Source organism: Acomys russatus, chromosome 13 (assembly GCF_903995435.1).
Source record: "Acomys russatus chromosome 13, mAcoRus1.1, whole genome shotgun sequence".
Taxonomy (NCBI): Eukaryota; Metazoa; Chordata; class Mammalia; order Rodentia; family Muridae; genus Acomys; species Acomys russatus.
Genome location: NC_067149.1, coordinates 14149382 through 14155381, shown reverse-complemented (window position 1 = coordinate 14155381; position 6000 = coordinate 14149382). Strand labels below are relative to the sequence as shown.

At 48.8% G+C, this 6000-nt stretch overlaps 1 protein-coding gene across 3 annotated transcripts in view; it reads left to right on the top strand.

Moving 5' to 3' along the window:
• The window catches only part of Sfxn5 (sideroflexin 5), a 118570-nt gene that overhangs the window by 10072 nt on the left and 102498 nt on the right, over window positions 1–6000 (top strand). The window lies entirely within an intron of this gene.

The following is a 6000-nucleotide window of genomic DNA, read 5'->3' as shown; positions in this document are numbered from 1 at the left end:
AGTATTCTTGCTCTTTCAGACATCTCACTTACCTGATCAGATGGCTGGGGTCAGAGCATGTTGTATGTGCACTGGGCTCTGAGATGGGCCTGAACTAACTGGGCCTGAGCAGCCTCAGGCTGCCTGTGGGATTCAGGGAGACTCTGGGTGGCAAAGCGTACCCCTCACATCAAAGTTGAGGGACAGGTTGGTGTGGGCTGAATCGTGTGGCTTTGAGCCTATTTCTCATTTAATTTGCTTGAAATAAACTTCTAGAATCCTAGTCCCTTGAAGCCAGCTCTGTCCTTTAATCATTTATTTGGCATGAACTGACTGTTGCCCAAAGTAGCTTTTGGGGTTTGTGTGTAGAGGGGCATTAACAACTCCCCAGAACCCTGGGGAGGTGTCTTCTTAAAATTTTACTTACCTTCAGCAGGGTGGCGGTGGCGCACGCCTTTAATCCCAGCTCTTGGGAGGCAGAGGCAGGCGAGTTCGAGGCCAGCCTGGTCTACAGAGCAAGTTCCAGGACAGCCTGGGCTACACAGAGAAATCTTGTCTCAAAAAACAAAAACAAAAACAGAAACAAATTTACCTTCACCTAAGTATGTGCTTGTGCTTGCACACATGAGTATGGGTGCCCCAAAGGGCCAGAAAGGGACATCAGGCACCCTGGAGCTAGAGTTATCGGTAGTTTTAAGCCACCCAGTGTGGGTACCAAGAATGGACTCAAGTTTTCTGCAAGAGCTATGCTCACTCCCAACCTCTGAGCCATCTCTCCAGCCCCTGGGTAGGTATCTAAATAGATGCTGGTGTGTGAAGCCCGCCCCACCCCAGACTAGTGGAACCGGCATCCTGGAGATGAGGCTGCCTGGGAAGTCCCAGGTGATCATGGTGCTGATGCTGTGAAGGTGCCTGTGCCAGATTCAGTGATGGGTCATGCCCACTACTCACTAGCTTGGTCCCGTTCAAGTAATTCCTGAAGAAGGGTAATTTAGAGGCAGGGTCTGGGACTGGCAGGTCTTCTCAGGCCTTGTTGGCTGTGCCTGGGGAGGGCAGCTCGGGGTCTTCTCAGGCCTTGTTGGCTGTACCTGGGGAGGGGCAGCTTGGGGTTGCTGGGGGCAGGGACACTACCCACAGTGCGCTGACTCACCTCGCTTGTGAAGGGAAAGGATCATTTCGTTGACTCATTCTTTCAGTGAAGAAAAAAGGAAAGAGGGGGAAAAAAAAATGCGCTGTGTGATTGAGCAAAGATGGGGCCAAACGGGGGTGGAGGAGGAGGAGGGGGAGGGTTGACTATACATTTTAAAGTACTGAGAAACTAAGATGAACTCAGACTGAGAAAGTAAAAACTGCATGTCACTCAAAAACAATGTCTTTTGACAGAACTCAGAAACACTGTTTCTAACAAGAACTGACATCAGCAACTCAGTACTGAATTTACTTAGTCCCACTCCTCCTCCTCTTCCTCCTCTTTCCCCCATTTTTCATGTGCGTGGGTGCAGTTTGTGTGTATGTGTATGTATGTTTCTGCATGTGTGTCGGCATGCATGTACATGTGCACACCTGCATGTGGAGGCCTGAGGCTGAGGTCAGGAAGCATTCTCTGTCTTTCTCCGTCTCACTCTTTGAGGTAGGGTCTCTCCATCAAACCCAGAGCTTGCCTGTCTGGCTGGTCTTCCTGGCCAGTTTGCTTTGGGATCCCCTGTCTCTGCTTTTCAAGGCTGTCGTTACATGTGGACTGGCGCGTCGACCTAGCACATATGCTTGAAGGCATTCGTCCTAACTGCTGATCCATGTCACTCACCATCCCCAAGAATTCTCTAAGATCACAATGGTCAGAAGTTTGCTGCTCTAGTACTGTGTGCAGGAACATTAAACATGTGGGGCTGGAGAGATGGCTCAGTGGTTAAGAGTGTTTACTGCTCTAGTGGAGGACCCGGGTTCAGTTCCCAGCACCCACATAGTGGCTCACATCACCTGTACCTCCTGTTCCAGGGCGTCCGATGCCCTTTGGTCTCCTTGGGCATCTGCACACACGTGGTGCATATAAACTCATGCAAGCACACAGACATGTGCATAAGTAAACAAGCATATTGGATCAAGACTTCAGGCTGAGTGAGAAGGTAGAAGGCATCTTGGAGAAGTTACCTCACGTGGGCCATTCCCTTGAGGGGTCTCATTGGCACCTCTGCTCAACTTCGCCCCCCTTGAACTGCTATTCTTTCTAATCCTACCTTCCTCTTGAAGCTGCACGCAGCCACTGTCCCTTCAGGGACATGTTGGTTGCATGCCAGGTCTGTCTGTAAATAGAAAACAGGAGCCACAGAGCACCCCCAGTGTCCTAGGGCTTACTATCCAGTGTATCACACCGGGGCTGATGGGATGGCTAGGCGGGTAAGAACATTTGCTGCTCTTGTCGAGGGCCTGGGTTCTGTTCCCAGCACCACACGGTGTGGTTCACAACTGTCTATAACTCCAGTTCCAGGAGATCTGATGCTCTCTTCTAGCCTTGGGCACCCAGGCATGCACATGATACACATAAAAACACTCAGGCAAATCCCTCATACACATAAAAGAAAAAAATACTTTTTTATAAAAGAAAATGTATTACCTAGCATACCCAGCTTGTACTTTATATCCACTAAAATATTATTATTATTATTATCATCATCACCATCATTATTGCAGGGTCTCACCATGTAGCCCTAGCTGGCATAAAACTTTCTATGTAGACCAGGCTAGCCTCAAACTGAAAGCGATCTGTCCTCCTCCCAGACTCCTGGTGCTGGGATTAAAGGCGTACACCACCACATCTACTGCATCTGTTGTGGTTCTTGTCTTGGGGGAGCCAGGGCCACTTGCTGCCACCATTGTCTGGAGGTGACCAGAAAGTCTGGGGACACAGTAGAAATACACGCCACTATTAAGGATGTCTTTAGTCTGGAAGAAAATAAAGCAATAGCGGCCACCTGTCAGGCTTCATGGCTGGCCTGTGCATTTAGGTCTTTTCTTTTTGCTTCAGCTACTTGAGAGTTGTAAATGTTTTTATTTCTTCAGATGAGGGGATGGGATGAGAGCTGTATCCAGTCTGTATGAATATTCGGCTTGGGCTGAGCCCAGAGTGTTTCTTTCTCTGTTCTAGCTATCCCCAGGCCTAGCTAGGTCTAGAAGTTTCTAACCTCCGTACAATCTAATTTTCTGTAAACCTAAACCTTGAAGGCTTCAGCTTCCAGCCTCTATCTGCTAACCTAGGCCTAGAATGTTTCAGCCTCTGAGGCTTACTGTTGAATAAACTCACCCTTCTAGCTCTTTCTGGACTCTTCACTGGCTGGTTCAATTCAGCTGTACTAGCCAAAACTCCTCTCCAAGCTGATTGATTTAATCTGGCTTCTCTTAGCTTCTCACTGAATTGCTTTGCTTGGCTCCATACTAACTTTGGCAATATGTTCTAATCTTCTAATCTCATTCTCTGGCTTGTTCTGTCTTCACCTGCATCTAGCTTGTTCTCTCTGCAACCTGTCTCTGTAAAATCGCCACACACTCTTCCCTTCCCTTCCCCTCCCTTCCCCTCCCTTCCCCTCACTTCCCTTCCCTTCCCCTCCCTTCCCCTCCCTTCCCTTTTCTTTCCCTCCCCTCCCTTCCCTTCCCCTCCCCTCCTTTCCCCTCCCCGTCGCCCCCTCCGTTCCCTTCCCTCCCCTCCCTTTCCCTCCCCTCCCCTCCCTTCCCTTCCCTCTCTCTCTCTCTTTCTCTCCCTCTGCACTGCTCTTAAATAGCCTTTCTTTCCTATGCTGTTCTTGTGAGAGTTGGACATACCCTATCTCTGACTCATTCTGTCAAATCTTTCTGTATTTGGTCACTTTGTCTGCCCCTCAGTTAGATGTCACTATCACTGTTACTTTCTATAAACTAACCTTTCTTTCATTGTTTATGATTAAAGGTGTGTACTAAGGGCATGTCTTATTCCAGCCAGATCATACTGTAATCCAGAGTGTGTCTGCATTCCAGATCACATAGACCTAGAAGGACTTTAGATACGATCCCTTACCAGAGCAGCCATGTTGCTAGGTTACAGTTTGTCTCCAGAGAGTATGTTAAATCCACTCACCCCACAGTGCCTCAGTGCAAGGACTCTGTAACTCATATGGTCTCTATGCTCAGGAAATTTAACACAGATACAGTGTGTTTTTTATTATTTTGTTATTTTTGTGTGTGTATAAGTGTTTTTCTTGCATGTATGTATGTATGTACTATTGGACCCCCTGGAATTGGAGTTGTGGATAGCTGTAAGCCGCCAAGTGGGTGCAGGTAACCAAATCCAGGACCTCCACAGGAGCAACAAGTACTCAACTTCTGAGGCATCTTTCTAGCTCCAACTTCCCCACTTTCTAGAACCACAAAATATATTAGTTTCGTCTTATGCCTTCTCTGTCCCAGCCCTGGAACCAGCCACTTCTTAAGGGACTGGATGTCATCTGGGCCTTTTGTTCATCTTTAGTACCCATGTGTCTTGGGGCTGTATCGTATTTGATAGAAGTACTAGCTTAGCATGCATGATGCCCAGGATTCAATCCCTGGTAACACACACACACACACACACACACACACACACACACACACACACACACAGGAAATCCATCCCCTCTCTGTCTCCTTACTTATTAAGTTGGAAAGTTGGACTCTCACTGTTGGCATGCATTTTATGAACTCACAATCACTTTTATATCATAATTGTTGCTTGAAAGCACAAGTTGATATGGTAGTCACACTTGTCACTCCATTTATGAACAGTGCAGTGGGGACTGTCTCTTCTAGTATTCTTAGGGGTAAAATTTTGCGGGGACAGTATGTATGAGCGTGCATCCTACAGCATGTCTTAAGTGAAGACTAGGTCCAGCCACTTGTGAGAGACTAGGAAAAAAACATATTCAGCTTGAATTGTGCTAAGCCTTAATCTGACCTCTGCTCTGATGCGGAGGGCCTGCCCCATGCAGCCATGGCAGGTAGGCAAGATATGGAATTAGAGACTAGGCTTGGTGTCTGTGGGAACCTTGAGATCCCGCAGGGGGACCTTGCAGGGTCTTTGCTGGGAAGGGAAGGGGAGGGAAGGGAAGGGGAGGGACAGGAGTTGACTGTAGCATGTACAGCAGTGAGGGGATGAGCAATGGCAGCTCTTCTCTTTCCTGCACTGTGCAGAGGGTGGTACTTGGAAAGTGGTGGGAGTCTGGGAAGGACGTTGGGGCCTAGCCCAGAGTGCAGTGAGGCGTGAACCCCCAGCGCTTGCATCTTGCCCCTTCATCCTTGAGCCAACACCTTCTCTTTCCCCTCCCTGCTCGGTCGTGCCCTATTGGCTTTGTCCTCAGGCAGAAGGCCCAGCAGCCCTGTTGCTTGGTTTCCTTTCAATGTGCGTGAATGCCTATGGCCCCGCTTAGCACAAAGCCCTCCTTTTCCAGAGCCACTGCTCTTGGGCAAGGCTAGGGGAGCTGGCCCCTTGTTCTGCGTTTCACTGTGGCAACAGGGCAGTGAGTTGAAGGAGGCTCTGGGCTGTGAGTTGGGCCTGCCATATTTGGGCTCTGCCTGTGGGGAGCAGAACCTCAGAAAGGGGCCCTGTGAAGAATGGGCAAGCTTTCTCTCTGGCCTTCTGCAGCAAGGAAAGTGCCTGTGTACCTGGGATGCTTGAGTGTTTCTGAAGTGTCTAGACTAGATCCTGGGACAGTGAGAGGGAGGGAAAACATGGGGGACACATGAAGAAAGGATTGGGGTGTGCCTGTGTCTGTGCACATGTTATCTCAGGTACACACAGAGGCCAGAAGAGGACATTGGATCTCCTGGAGCTTAAGTTACAGGCAGTTGTGAGCTACCTGATGGGTGCTGAGAATCAAACTCCGGTCCTCTGCAAGAACAGCAAGTGTTCTTAATGTCTAAGTTATCTCTTCAGCCCTAATCATGATGTATCTTGTTTGGTTTTGTTTTTTGAGACAGGCCTTTAATCCCAGCACTCGGGAGGCAGAGGCAGGTGGATCT